We start from the raw sequence: 14,828 nt of genomic DNA, 5'->3' as shown, positions 1-14,828 counted from the left end.
GCTGGGCCACCTGAGCACTGAGCAACTGCCCCCTCCAGGAAGGTGGGAGGGAGGAAGGCACTATGGGTTGGCTAAATGGTACAGAGTCCCCTAACTCACAGCCTTTAAACCAGGGGGTTGGGGAGGGGGCTCCCTCTGGAGACATTTTCTTCTTCCTGCCAGGAATACAGGAGGGAAAGCACTCTAGTGCACAGTCTCACTGCCGGGAAGTTCCTGCATCTTTCTAACCTACTTCCTTTCTTCCTATAGCATCAGCCCTATAATGGCCTGCAAGCTCTGACCCCAACAGAAACTGGGCCCAGCATTGCAGGCTTTCTGGCCAGGGTGTACCCTCATTCCTGGGGAAGATAACTCATCCATGGGAGAAATCTCAGTCAGAATACAGCTCGATGGATTCCTGTGTGTGGGGAGGAAGGAGGGTACCTCAGTGGACAGGGCTGGGGGATGAAGAGGAGCATTGGTCCAGTTGACAGACTGCCCCAAGACACACTGAATCCTGTACCAGCCTAGGGGGTCCCAGGGCAGGGAGGAAGAAGTGACTGGGAGGTGGGCAGTGGCTTTGTAATCGGAGATGGCCTGGCGGGCTAAGGCGGCAGCCTGGGGCTGGGGTTTAAAATAGCACCTTGGCCTGGCTAGGACCTGGCCAGGACCTGGCCAGGATCGGGTTCGGGTCACCAGCAAGGCAGCGTGGCCACCACCATCCGGCTCAGGTTTCTTGCCTTCCCGGATGATTTGGCGGTGGAGGAGGGGGCTCACCTAGGCAGATGGATCTAAGGAAAGGAGTCCAGGTGTGGCCACTAGAGCCCCCACAGCAGGCCCTGGTCCATCTCTTTTTCCTGTGCCCTACCCCCCCCACATGGGACAGACTTGGTCCAGCCGCATCCCAATGCCGTCCCTAAACATTTAGCACCAACTGGGACCAGGCTCTGGACGGCATGGAGATGGGTAAGGCCTTATCCCTCTCCTGAGCCCCAGGAGTGCACAGAAGGAGAGAGAGATCAGTATGCATTGTGACCCTGTCGCTCCCATGTTTCACTGATGTCCCAGACTCACTCTGAAAGTCCCTAGGCCCGAGGAAGAAAAAAAAACCCTCCCAGGCTGCAAGAGCGGAAGGTGGGGCTTCCGGTAAGCCTTCCACCTGAGAAAATGGCTGCAGTGGGAGGGGAAGATGTCCTCAAAAGCTAGTGATCATCCTAGAACATTTCCTAGGATGGTTCACTCCCCTAGTGTTCCCTGGAGGGAGTGACCAAACAGAGTGATCTCCCCTACCCCTCACCCCTCCCACAAAGATCTCAGGCATAGGTCTGAGAGTGCATTCTGGCAATTCTGTCTCCAAGTAGGGTGCCCACTTCCTCAGGCCAACTCAAGGAACAGGGAAAGGGATCAGGGGATATGAAGGGAGTGTCCCCTCTTTAGTGTTTCAAGGGAAGTAGATAGTTATTGCCCTACCATTCTCCATTATGCCATTTGAAAGAGGAAAAAAGTTACTTCCAACAATAAACAGTTCCATCTAACCATAGCCCCAGTGCTTCACTCTCCCTTGCTATAGTCTCTGGGCCCCTGGACACAGTTGCAGTGTCTGGGCAGTGGTCTCTGGGGCCTGGCAGGTAGGGATTCTCTTCACTTTCTCCTCTTTCCCCTGGATTGAGTGGGTGACATAGGAGGCCAGCCAGCTCAGGGCCAGATCCCCTTTCTCTAGCTGGAGCAATAGCCAGCCCTCCTGACGGAGCTCACATGTATCTAAAACATCGTCTTGTATATCTTAATGATTTCTCAACAGCCCCTGATTGAAGCATGCCCAATTTAGCAATGCCGTAAGTAACTTTTTATATTTCCTTAGGGAATCATTTCACTTATGAATCTTTTCTGAATCTGCAATCTCGATTAAAAGTTGATGTTGTTTTTTCTCATCTCCTCGGCTTCTGAGATGCCTCCCTAGCGAAAAGGGTGGTAGCACCATCAATCCTCCTCATTAGTCTGTCTGGAGAATTTTTCTTGAGGGTGGAGTGGGGGACAGCAACCAAGTCTCCTCTGTGGTGGCACCTAGGGGGGTGTGACCTGGGGGAGGGCTGCCTTCGGGGAGGGGCTTGGAGAGGTTGCGGGGGGAGGGGGCATTGACTGTCTCCTGCCCACACACACTACCCCATCTGCCCCCATCTCAGGGACCTCTGACAGAGGAGAGAGGGGTGAGGGGTTTCTGTTGGAGAGAGGGTTGTCCAGCCCATTCTGCCTTTAGGGTGTGTCCTCACACCTGTAGCTTAGGAATTTGAGGAGAGGGCTGAACCCCATTCAAGGCTCAGCTTGATAGCAAAAAACTGGACCAAATCCAGGCCCTTTCCTGTACAACTGCCATAGCCTGGGTGAATCAGTCACTCCCCTCTCAAAGCCTCAGTTTCCTTATTTGCAAAATGGGAATGAGATTTCTAAACAGATGACCTAGAATGCTGGTGAAGGGTTCACTTAACACAGTTCCTCTACAAAGGGTCCTGTCCCAATTCTGAACAGTAGTTCTTTTCCTCATCTCATTCACCTTCTAGTCCTGGTGACGCCTTTGAGGTGGAGTGAGTGGGACTGGCATAATTATCTCCAGGAGAAGGGACTGGTGGGATTGGGACTTGCCCAGGGGTTGCCCCAGGAAGCCCACCCAGAGGCCTGCCTCTCCTGAGAGGCAAAGGTCAGGGATGCAGGAAGGCTGGGGGGCAGACGAGGATGATTCTGAATCTGCAATCTCGATTAAAAGTTGATCTCAAAAGAAGGCCCTCCTGCTCCCCTCCCTGTTGCTAGCTGGGGGAAGGACTTGCCCAGGTGCTGGGTCCTCTGGCTCTGACCTTTAACCTTTGACTTCTGGGCTGGGATGGGCCTTCTCAGGACCAGAGTCACGACTGGGGGTGGGGCCCAGGGCATCCAGCGGCGGCTGGGCTCTGGGAGTTAACGATTTACGAGGGGCCCTTTCTTGAGGCCTTCCTCCTCCCAGGCCTGGCGGGCAACCCGTGACTGCCCAGGCGGCTAGACACAGAACCAGTCTCACCAGTTCAAAGAGCAGTTCATCCCGGGCCCACCCCCAAGCACTGTCTGAGCACCCCATTCCTTGGAGTCTGAAGGGGAGGGCAGAGTAGGGGGTGATAGCTGGGGTCTTGGGGCCCCAGGTCTGAAGAGAAAGAGACTGGGCCATTTTTGGAAGTCTCAGTGCAGGCCATTTCTGACCCTGCACTGCCCTCCAGGACCAGATTTGTAGAGAGGAGGCTGAGCCCCACCCTGCCTCCTCCAGCAGGCCTCCTCCACACCACCACACCCTAGCCTGCAGGCTTTGGGTCGGGCAGGGCACTTTCAGGGCAGGCTGACTTCTCCTGCCCAGGGCACCCCTCCTCCAGGTGTAGGACTCCAGATTGGGACACTGTGCCCTCTGCCTCCCCTAAAGCCCCATTCAGTTACCTCCTCACCTCTCAGCAATGCTCTCCCTCCCTTTTCCTGAAATGGGGCAGGGAGGCTGGAGCCACAGCTTTGGCCTCTGGGAGCACTCAGTCCCACTCCCATAGGACAGAGTTGAACCATGATTATGCCTAGAGAAGCCAAGGATTATTGTCAGGGGCACGAGAGCCCCCAAACTGTCCCTCTCACCATCAATATCCCATATACAGGCTGAGTTCCCTGTGCCTGCCTGAGAACAGGGCTGTTTTTGATTGTCTGTGGCACACGTGTAGCTGTGTCTGGGCAATGGGAAATATGACTTGCTTCCTGCTCTCTCTCAGCCTCTGTCCCCAGAGTCATTTTGTTCTGGGGCTGGAGTCTCCCTTCTGTCCTCATCCTTTCCACTCTGTTTACACACGTCAAGGCCAGGCATCAGCCACCAAACTGTATTCTCAGGAATGGGCAAGCCTGGGTTACTTGAGAGACCTGGCTTTTTGAATTTTCATTTGATAGCTCTCTGCTCCTTCGGAGGTCATGGGGGTGGGGTGGGGAGGACCTAAAGTCCAGCGGTCAGTGCATAAGGGCCCAAACCCAAAGGCCAGGGGCCACAGTCTGGTGTGGTTAGGCTCCTCCCTGCCTCTGCCCGTGTGTGCACCCCCAAGCCTGCCCTGGGATTTTGGCTGAGGTCACAGTCCAGCATCACCCCACTGAACACTATCCTGTGCCCTGCCCCAGCAGGCAGGGTTTCAAATGCCCTTGCTCCCATCCTTTGTGATGCAGGTGACAGAACTGGTACCCAAAGAAGGGTAAACCTTAGACCGAGTTCCAGATTGGCCATCTTTATTGGAGACCCTAACTCCCACACTGTTCTCCATGTGGCCATTTCCAGTCACTGGATGTTTAATCAATGACAGATATTAGCAAATAAATGGCAGTCATGGAAAATGCCTCAAAAAAGGCATGGATTGAAATCCTGGTTTTGCTACTTTGTAACCTCACACAGGTGTCCAAGCCTGTGGATTTAATAAGCCTATGTTCAAAAAGCAATTAGCATGGTCCCTGACAAGCAAGAGCTCAGAAAGATTCTGGCTACAATTGTTATTACTGGTATCTCTTTGGAGGTCAAGCTTCGGGCCCAAGGCAGGTAGGGGACTCCTCCTTACCTTCAAAGGATTTTCATGGCGGGAGGTGGTGGCAAGGGGATGAGTGGTGAGATGAGCAAATAAAAGCTGTTTCTGTGCACTGTGGTCACTGTGGCCATAGGAGAGGTCCCAAAGCCAGATGAGGGACCCAAAGCCAGGCCACAGAGTATAGCTGTGCAGTACATGCACTGCAAAAAGGCACCTAGCAAAGGGAGCTGAAAGGCAGTGTGTGACCTCCTTCGGGTTTCCTGTATCTGCCAAAAGTGGGTACCTTTTTCTGATTTGCACAAAGGCTAGTGGTGGCCCTGTAAGTATGGCCCGAACTCAGGCTGGAAGTGGCAGTCTGAGACGCTTCCCAGGTGATATGTGCTCCTGGTCTTCCATGAGGAGTTCATGAGCTGAGCTTGATGAGGCCTATCTTAGCAGAGGGAATGGTACATGCAAAGATCTGGGAACCTGGAGAGGAGTCTTAGGGTGTCAGGGAACTGCCAGTGTTAGATGGCATTGGTCAGCAGGGCCTGGTGGGGAAGAGGGCCAATTAGGGAAGCCAGGCTGAGTAGGGTAGTCTGTGAGGAACCACTGCAGGATGTGAAGCAGATGAGCCTCACTGGAGGCTGTGGAAAGCCTCCCTAGAACAGCACATGGCCTCAGGGGTTCGAGAACAGCTCTGATGCCAATTTCATTTCAGTTTCCTCATCTGAATAAAGGGGATGACATTATTGCAGGGGCTGCTATAAGGACTAAATGAGATAATGTACCTTAACTGTTTAGCACAATGCCCTGCTCAGGGTAAGGGCTGCACAAATACCAGCCATGGGTGTTATCAGCAGGATCCAGGAGAGCACAATCCAGGATCCCGGGCGGACACACCCCTCCCTAGAAGACAAGGCCGGCGATGCAGGGGCCATCTCCCTCAGCGGTGCTGGAGACTGAAGGAACTTCTTCCTGACTTGAAGGCTGATTGTTTCAAAAAACTCAGCAAAAAGTTTAATAGCAAGGTGAGACTTCAATACTCCTTTTTGAGGTAGGGAGAGGTGGGAGAATAGTGAACCAGGCTTCCCTTCTTCTTGGAGAAGGGGGCTGTGTTGGGGACAGTCTCACCCAAGGGCAGAGACCCTCATCCCATCCTTCCTGGATGTCCCCCACTTGTCTCATTGGCATCTGTGGTGGAGAGTTCTTTGTGGATGGCTTGCACGTGACATTTTCTGTTTCTGTAACACTTTCTGTGTGGACAATTCTGCCCTTTTCCTCTGTGGCTCCCACATGGGTTGGATAGGTGAGAGTCTAGGTCTCCCTCCTGAGGTGTTAATTTCCAGCAAGGGAAAACTCCAAGATCCACCGTCTAAACTGGGCCAGACATGTCAACACCCCTTCCCTGCGGAAGCCATCACCACTGGGACCACCTGGCCTTCCTCAATTGCAGCCTGTGGTTCCTTGACCTTTGCCCGCCTGAGTTGGGGGTGGGGGTGGGGGCATGAGTCTCAAAAAAAAGTGGGTAATAACAATTCCCTAAAGTGGAATTACTACCCACTCTCCCCCATGGACCCCAGCATAAAGCTTTTTGGGGGGTGTGCATGACCTGACTCCTGTACTGACCTTAGGCTTCAGGAGATCTGTGGCATAGAGTTTCTTCATGGATCCTAACCCTCTGAGACCTGCTGCTGACTCCCAGGGAACAGATCCTCCCTCACTTCTGTGCCTCAGCTTCCCCAGAAAAGGTAGATGGAGGTGGGTTAAATGCTTGGAGATCCTACACCTGGGATTTTGCTTCCTTTTTCCTTGCACGGTCAGTGCCCAACGCAGTGCCTGATACTCACACTCAGACCCAGAATACCCATCTTTAAGCAGTTTAGAAGTGATCTTCTGGGGGTGATGGGCATCTTAAAACGGTTTCCATAGCAGGCACCTTACTTTTACTCACATGGCATGTTTGTTTGAAGGGAGGCATTAAAAGGGCTGCTGGTGAGGAGGAGAGAAACTAAACACCTCCCCAAGGGAGCCATTTCTTGGCATAGTAGTTAAGGGAGACCAATTCTCAGCATTCGGAAGGAACTGGTTGGGAGCAGGTGTCCACGATGTCTGGGGAAGGGTCACTTCGTGTGGTCTTGGATATCAGGAGTGGGAGAGAGGCAACACATTCCAGATGAGCTCTGCCCTTTGACGCCTCCCCCTACCCCACACCACTCCGGCTGGGTCAAGGCCCCAAGGCCACATATAGAAGGCGTGGAAGGTGGGCACCAGCTGCTGCCGCCAGGAGATCCATGCTCCACAGCCCTCGCGCCAGCCTCAGAGACAGCCAGGCTGCGCAGAGCAGAGGAGAGGAAGCAGCGAGGTGGGAGACAGTTTCGCTTCTCCCACCGAGGCCGCGCCTGTGGCTGCAGGCGCCCGGATCGCCTCAGTTAACTCCCTGTTATCTGGGCCCCAATCAATCTCAGGCTGTAACGTTTAACCCTAGGCTGACTTCCCCAACTGGTCCTCCCCCTCTCCCTCCCCTGCTCGGGTCTGGGGACCGCGTTTTCTTCGCCTCGCAGATGAAAGTCGGCCTTGTACAAACACGCCCCCACGAATCCCAAAGAATTGGAGAAAACTTCCACTTTGGGATTATATGCAGTTGGGATTATATGAACCCGGGGCTTGCACCATGGGTACGTGAGGTGAAGACATCTGCAGCAGCAGGATTAGCCCAAGATGGGCAGATGAAGGGGGGGTCAATGATGGAGTGAAAGCGGGATATGTGGGTCCAACTCTCTCCCCACTGGGCGCCGACTCTGGCAAGGCTGAGTTTTCCTTCTGTCTTTCAACCAGTACCTATTGAGCGCTGCTGTTCCAAGCATTGTTTCGGGTTTTGAGTGCGTAGGCCATGGTCTCAAGGTACCAAATGTAGGTAGTCATTTTAGCCCCGGGACTCAAGAGTTGAGGCTGGTGCCTGTCTAAGAGACAAACTATCCTTTCTCGGATCAGTTTCCTCATCTGAGAAATGGGAACGGGAATCTCCGCCCCTTTTCTCCCGGGGCCCTAGTGCCCACTGAATCCATTAAGGTACTCGTGGAAGGGTGGGGTCTTGGAACAGGCGACTCCCTCCCAAGAGCCCTAGGCTAGGAATCTCTGGCCCGCCGCGCACCTGAGCTGGGGGGCGCGGCCAAATTCTCCCTCCCGGTCCTCGAAGCTTCTGGCCCCGCTGAAGAGGGCACAGAAAGATAGCAGATTTCCCCGGAGGTGCGTCTCTAAACCCAGACCGCCTCACCAAAGCGGGGAGGTCGTCCTTTTTTTTTTTGTAAAGTTGGGGGAAATAGGCGAAGACAGGGCGCACCAGGGAGCTGAGCCGGGGTGGACCGCGTCAGGGCGCGGGGAGCTCGAGGCGCAGCGGCTGCAGCTCCGGCCTCAGAGCCCGCGGCGTCCAAGTGGCCCGAGCTGCGCTGGGAGGGAGGCGGCGGGAGGAGGGAAGTGAGCCGAGGTGGAAGGCGGGTTGGGGGGGGAGGGAGCGGCGAGTCCGGTCCGGGTTTTGCCGGCAGCCCCCGGGCAGCGTTCATAGCTCCTGCCCGGGCGGGCGCGCGGCGGCGGCGGCAGAGGCGGCTGAGCCTGAGCGGGGATGTAGAGGCGGCGGCAGCAGAGGCGGCACTGGCGGCAAGAGCAGGCGCCCGAGCTGAGCGAGAAGAGCGGCAGAGCCTCACCCCCTGAAGCCGGGCCCCGCGTCCCAGTCCTGCCCAGCCCGCGCCCAGCCATGCGCGCCGCCTGCTGAGTCCGGGCGCCGCACGCTGAGCCCTCCGCCCGCCGAGCTGCGCTCCGCTTGGGGGTGATTAGTTGCTTTTTGTTGTTTTTTAATTTGGGCCGCGGGGAGGGGGAGGAGGGGCAGGTGCTGCAGGCTCCCCCCCCTCCCCGCCTCGGGCCAGCCGCGGCGGCGCGACTCCGGCTCCGGACCCGGGCACTGCTGGCTGCTGGAGCGGAGCGCACCGCGGCGGCGGTGCCCAGAGCGGAGCGCGGCTCCCTGCCCCGCCCCTCCCCCTCGGCCTCGCGGCGACGGCGGCGGTGGCGGCTTGGACGACTCGGAGAGCCGGTAGGTGTCGGGCCACGGCCCTCCCTCGACCCCCCCGGAGTCCGGCCCCCTCCCCTTCCCCGCCTACCTCCCTCTCCTCCCCCGGGGTTCGGTGCGCGGCCGGGGCCGGAGTTCGCTGCAAGTCGGCGGAAAGTTTGGCTGCGCGGGTTCCCCCTAAGTTCAGGTGCGGAGAGCCGGGGACGGGGAAGGAGGGGTCCGTGTTTGGGAGGGGTGGGGGGGCGCCCGCAGCATGAGCCGCGGTGCTTGGGAGCCTGGGAGACCTGGCGCCGGTGATCGCTCGGTGGCCGCTGCTATACCCAAGCCTCCCTAAGCCGCAGTATGCTCGGTCGCAGATCACTGAGTTCAGACAAAAAGAGGGGTTTTAGGGTCTGGGACGGCGGCTTGGGCGCCGTGGAGTGGGGCTGGGACGTTCCCTGCGGGGTGCCGCCCCCCCCCCACTACTCCAGCTCTCCGGCGCTGGGGCGGCGGGCGCCCGGGGTCCTCACCTCTTGGCGTTGGGCGGGCGCTCAGCCTGCGGGGGAGGCTGCTTGTAGATCTCTGGCGCGCACTCCCCTCATCAGACCCCACTCGCAGCCCTGTGTTGAGGGGCGACGTTAACTGCTCTGGGCGCCCTCGACCACGCGTGACTGAGCCTCCCCCACCACTTGGAAGAGGCGGCGGCTACTTCTGCATTTCTCCTCTGGCTCCTCGCCCCCGCTACCCGCGGGGTGCCCGGCAGGCTGATGAAGTTTGACCTTTTTTTCCATCAAAGTACCCCACCACCACGGTGCCCCGCGGCCCCTCCCTCCCTTCCCTGCCTTGGGGAGTCTTTGGGGCTGTCTCCCGAGCCCCGCGTGGGCCAAGCAGCGTGCAGAGCCTGGGAGGGAGAATGGGGGTGTTCCTCTAGCTGCGGAACTGTGGGGGGGCGTACGTCCCAGGCGCCTGCCACGCTGCTCCGGCCCCAAATTTACCCATGAAGTTCCGCCTGAGTCCCCCTCCCCTTCGCATCCCCGGAGCGGAGTGAGGGGCTGAACCGCCGCGAGAGGAATGTGTTAATTTTCTGGCTGGGGGAAGTTGTCCTCGCCCGTAATGGGCTGCTTTCCGGCGGGGAGCGCGGGGTGCGCCTGGCTTTGTTTATTTGTAGGATCGACGGAAAGTGAGTGACCCCGGTTTTTAAATGAGGGGCTACCTTCGGGACCTGTCAGAAGAGCTGAAGTGCCCAAAGTGGGAGCAAGATCTCTTTTTGTTCTTTATTCCCCCCCGGGAATCGGAAGGGGTGTGCGGAGTTGGACTGGTGCCTCCGGCTGCAAGGAAGCACCAGTAAATTTGGGGGGTTCTGTAGTGCCTCATTCGGAAAGACCCGTTCCCTGAAGTCTCCCGCGACAGGGGTCTGAAGGTTTGCCAACCGCGCCCTACTTTGCCCCCTGGACCTTGGGTGGTCTGAGAGAGTCGCGTCTTCGGATCGGGGCCGGGGGGAGGGGAGCTAAGGGGGTGGCCGGCGGACCAGACTCCTGACCCCCGCCTTTCCCCGCGCGGCGGGCGCTATTTGGAGCCCTTGGATTTGTGGTGGGCCCTGTCCCCGCCCCCCGCATTTTCTTTGGAAGCCTTGGGGAGGGGGCGAGTGTGCGATCGCTCGGCCCTCGCCCCCGCCGGAGCCGCCCCAGGGCCGCCGGCAAACAGAGTCCCTTTCAAGTTTTCCGCTGGGGCCGCCTGGCGGGGGCTGCGAGCGCAGTCGCTGCGGACTTGTTTGGAGCGCGATTTGAACGCCCGGCGCCACCTCAGCTGCCCCAGCCCGTGGGGTGGGGGGCGTCTGTCCTTTGCAGTTGGGAGTATTTAAATTGGACGTTTTGGGGGGCCTCTGGCCTAAGCGTCACCTGGTCGCCCTCCTGAAAGACGCCCGTGCCTTGGTTTCCAACCCCCACTAGAAAACCGGGAACTGAGACCGAAGCCCCCTCTAAACCCCTTTCTGAGAGCCGTGCGGGGAGACTCAGGCCGGCGGGCTACCTACCCGTTACTGCGTATTGTTGATTTAGCAGTTTCCCTAGATGAGAGTCAGGCTGGAGCTTGGGGGGGTGGGGAGTGGCTCGCTCTGCAGCTGTCACCCCCCTCCCAGAACGGAAATTGTCCTCTCCTTGGGGAGGAGGGAGAGGGGGTGACGGTTTGATTTTTGCCCTGGGAAGAGATGGGAACAGCTGAGGGAGGTTGGCCTCTGAGTTCCCAGCCAGCCCCCGGAACTTGGGTAGAACCCCCCTACCCCTCATCCTCGCAGGAGCTGGGTCTCTCCCAGGCACGTCCCTAGTCAGCCTTGGCCTCCCTCTCCATGCCACCTCCCTTTCCAAGGTGAGCCTCTGCAGAAGACAGACCCTTGGCAGGCTGTCTGTCGGGTTGGTGCCTTATTTATGTGTGTATCTGGTCCTGGCTGTTTTCGCCGCTCAGCAGGTGACCCTGGCCAGGGCCTCCTATCTCTCCCGCGACAGAGCCTGTTGACTTACCCGAGGGCCAGTGGCCTCGTCTTTATCACGTGAGGCCTGGAATGTCCACCCGGCTGGGCTGGGCTGGGCTGGGCTGGGGTGGGTGGGGGAAGGGGAGGGGAGGATTCTACATCCAGGGCCCCGGCCAGCAAAGGCCCATGTTCCAAGGGTTCCCACTGTGACCCTAAACTCTTGCTGCCCCTTTCCAGCTCTGCCTGCCTCCTACCCATTTGGCACATGTGAAACTGAGACCCATAGGAGTGTGGGGGCAGGCTTGTATCTGGGTGAAGAAACAAGTCCAGGGGAATGAAATACCCTGCCTTCTTTAGGAGTGACTGCACCTTGTTGTTTATGGGAGGATGGAATGGAGGGGGTCTTGCCAGGAGGGAGAGAGGGATGTGGGCTGGGCTGGCTTTCCAGGTTGCAGGATCGGGTGGAGAAATGAGGGAATACGGGTGAGCCAGACCCAAGCCTGGGTTCTTAGAGCCCCTGTCTGGTGGCTTGACGATTTAGTCCGAATTAACAAGCATGATGCTCTGGGGCATGCTCTAATTGAACAAGGATGGGGGTTCACACATTGTTATTACTGTTATTATTGCCCACTCTTTATATGTTATTCATTTGTTGGCCCAATATGTTTGTATTGAGCACCTACTGTGTATCAAACCCCACCCTTCTGGTGGTGCACAAATGAATCACTGCTCCAGCTCTGGAGGCAGGCCCAGGATAGAAGCTCCGCCCCCTTTCCCCGCCCTCTGGGGCCCTGATTGGGGCTTTCCCTCTTTTCTTTTTTCTGGGCTCTCCCTCTCTTACCCCCACCACCTGGTCCCATCCTAGCTGCGTGTGTGTGTGTGTGTGTGTGTGTGTGTGTGTGTGTCTGTGTGTGTGTGTGTGGCGCTGTGTGTGTGGCTGTGTGTGTGTGAAGTGTCCTTGATTAAGTGTATTAATAGTTAAACTCTCACTCATAGCTGGAACTCACCAGACCACAAAAAACCTCCCCCGTTACTCACGCGCTACTGCCCAACAAGAATATCCCACTAAAGTTTTTTCCTGCTTTCTCTTACTCCCCCTCACCTCCCCCCAACGCTGAGCCCACCCTTCCTGGATTCGAGCAATGAGAAAGGACTGCCCCCTCAAAGACCCAGGAATCTCCAACCCTCCACCTGCCCCCTAAAGCCAGAGGCAGTGTCAGCTGACAGAGATAAGGCTGTGTGGCACTAGTCTGTTGCTCTGGGATGTGGGAATCTGGGTGATGTGTGCTTATGACTCAGGACATGTGTGTCTCTAAGTCGTGTGTCTGTATTTGTGAATCTCTGTGTTGAATGTCTTTCTCAGGGTGACTTCTCAGAGTCTGAACATACATGGATTTATGAATCAGGGCATGTCTATCTGTCCTGATCTAGAAGTATGTGGATCTGTAGTGTATGTGTACATGTGTGTTTGTGAATCTGAGATTGTATTTCTGAAGATTGGCTATGTCCCTGTGAATCTGGGAATGAATATATTCTGTGAGTTGTGTGTGCTTGGAATTTTGGAGAGTTTGGATTTGTGATTTGTGTGTATCTGTGTGCTTTGTATATGCTTATAAATCTGGGGGATCTGACTGAGTAGAGTGTGTCTGAATTGTGAATGTGGGAGTGGGCCTGTCTGTGCTGTATGGACAGTGGTTTCTCTCTGTCTGTGGTGGTGGCGGCTGGCTATGTTTTCCTTTCTCTTTCTGTATCTCTGTCTTACTGAATCTCCCCCTCTGGTTGTTTGAGGCCCTGAATGTGTGTGTGTAGAATTGAACCTCTCACACCCAGTCCTTCCCCCTGCAACCCCTACAACCCTTCCCTCCCCAGCAGTAACTGGGCAGCCTCCCCATCTGCCCGCCTGCTGGGAGTTTTGGAAGCCACAGAGGGAGACAGGGCCGGGGTGACAGCGTGTATCCACGGCAATGGTAGCATGTGATTACGGGAATAAAAGGATTTTAAGGTCATGGGTGGGTTTTCTTGAGGGAGGGGTTGTGCCCCCACAACCCACCATTTGGTGGAGCCAGTGGCAGCAAAGGGCCGGCCTGTGTGTCTCCAGGCTGGGAAACCTGCCCCTATGCAGGTGAATGTGGATATGTGGGGCTTACCTGGGAGTGTAAGCACATGCTTGCACACGTATGAATGGAGCCTGTGACAGCATGTGAGTCTGGCTGCCAAATCCCCAGATGAGAGTCCATAGACTTGTTCCCTGGGGGAAGATTCCCAGGAAAACTTCTTGCTTCTGGGTATCACGTGGAGCTGGAACCTTGCGGTCCTCTATATGTTGAGAAGCAGTCTGGTCCCAACCTTTGCCTGTACCCGTACTCCCAACTCCAAGTCTCGTGTCTCTGGCCAGAGACTGGCTGGGCCAAGTCACCTGGGCCAGGCCACATCTTGGGGTGTCAGTGCCCCTGGCCCCGCTCCAGCCCCTGTAATTGCATTCTGCCGCCTAATCCCCCGCCAGCTCAATTAGATCGCAAATTCTTCTTCATTTCCTGCCTCTGATGCTGGCCTCCCTCTGGGCTCACAGGGCCTAGGAAGGAGGGAGGGGATCCTGCCCCATCTTCCACAGCACTAGGGGCTCTGAAGAGGTGATTAGTTCCAGGCACTCTGGCCCCAGAGCACAGGTTAGAACCCTGGGGACCAACAACACAGGGCTCCATTGGCCTTTTTTAGGTCAGCCTCAGTATCCTCACACTGGGGCAGGGCCGGTGTTACCTGGTTCAGGGGCTCTGGGTAGACTAAGCAGATTACTCTAGCCAGGACCCTAGCTTGTACCCTCACCTGGAGGGTGCCTCTCCCATCCTCAAAACAGTTGCCATTTCCCCAACCCCCACAGCAGTTGTGACCTTGTTTTTGACCTTTTCTGGGTATCCCTTGTCAGAGCCAATTGAACCACTGAGCTCCACTCCTACCAGGTCCTCCTAACCCCCACCCAGACAAGTGTGTATGAGCAGTGGCTCTAGAGTCCATCAGATCTGACTCCAAATCCTGGCCGTGTCACGGCCTACCTGGATGTATGACATTTGGGCCAGTTGTGTTATCTCTACAAACCTCAGTTTCCTAATCTCTGAAATTGGACAGTAAGAGAATGCCTGCCTCACAAGGTCATTTTCAGATGGATACAGATGGTTGCATAGTGCCTGGCAGGGGGAGGTGCTCACCTACAATCTGTATTCGGTAAACACCGGCTTTTATAGAGACAAGGAATGCACATCCCCCGTGAATCCTAAGAAAATAACATGTGGCTCACACCTAGCACTTCTGTCTCCATTCTGCTGATTACCAGGTGTGTGACCATGGGTGCATCACTTTGTCTGACTTTCTCTTCCCCATCTGTAAAATGGGACTGATAATAGGACAGACCCCATGGGGCACATGGTACCCTTCTCTGGGATGATGCGTGCAGATTCTTGGCCTCAGTATGTTTTCAAGGTGTTATTTGCCTTCTTTCTTTCCTCACACCAAGCCTAGGGTGGAGTGGAGCTGGTGAAGACACAGGCTCAGGGACAAGGGGACTGACCAAGGTCGTGAAGCTAGTAATGGGGCCAGGCTGGGGTAGGGTGGGAGGGCTGGGGGGTGACCTGCTGGCTCAGCTGAGCTGTGAGGCCCAGTCGTCCCTTCCCGCAGGTCTCTGTGGAAAGTGGTGGCTTGGCTGATTTTTCCTGGGAAGGAGAAGCTGGATGTCTCCCGCTCCTTCCCCAGGAGGTGCCATGGCAGCGGCTGTGTTGACAGGCCTCCTGGCTTTCTTGATAGGGTGGCT

At 56.5% G+C, this 14,828-nt stretch overlaps 1 protein-coding gene across 6 annotated transcripts in view; it reads left to right on the top strand.

Annotated features, from left to right (window-relative positions):
* The first annotated feature begins 7,661 nt into the window (after window positions 1–7,661).
* The window catches only part of CXXC5 (CXXC finger protein 5), a 35,867-nt gene continuing 28,700 nt past the window's right edge, over window positions 7,662–14,828 (top strand). For 2 of the 6 annotated variants that reach the window (XM_008014640.3, XM_073010644.1), the window contains exon 1: window positions 8,058–8,604. The gene's annotated coding sequence lies outside the window, so the exon portion shown is untranslated. Of the gene's footprint in view, window positions 7,767–8,057; window positions 8,605–8,656; window positions 8,768–10,744; window positions 10,924–14,828 lie in introns of those variants that run through there. The other 4 variants (XM_038009513.2, XM_073010645.1, XM_008014642.3 and 1 more) reach the window with 4 other exon arrangements.

This window comes from Chlorocebus sabaeus, chromosome 23 (assembly GCF_047675955.1).
Source record: "Chlorocebus sabaeus isolate Y175 chromosome 23, mChlSab1.0.hap1, whole genome shotgun sequence".
In the NCBI taxonomy this organism is placed as follows: Eukaryota; Metazoa; Chordata; class Mammalia; order Primates; family Cercopithecidae; genus Chlorocebus; species Chlorocebus sabaeus.
This window is presented reverse-complemented; position numbering and strand designations above follow the sequence as displayed.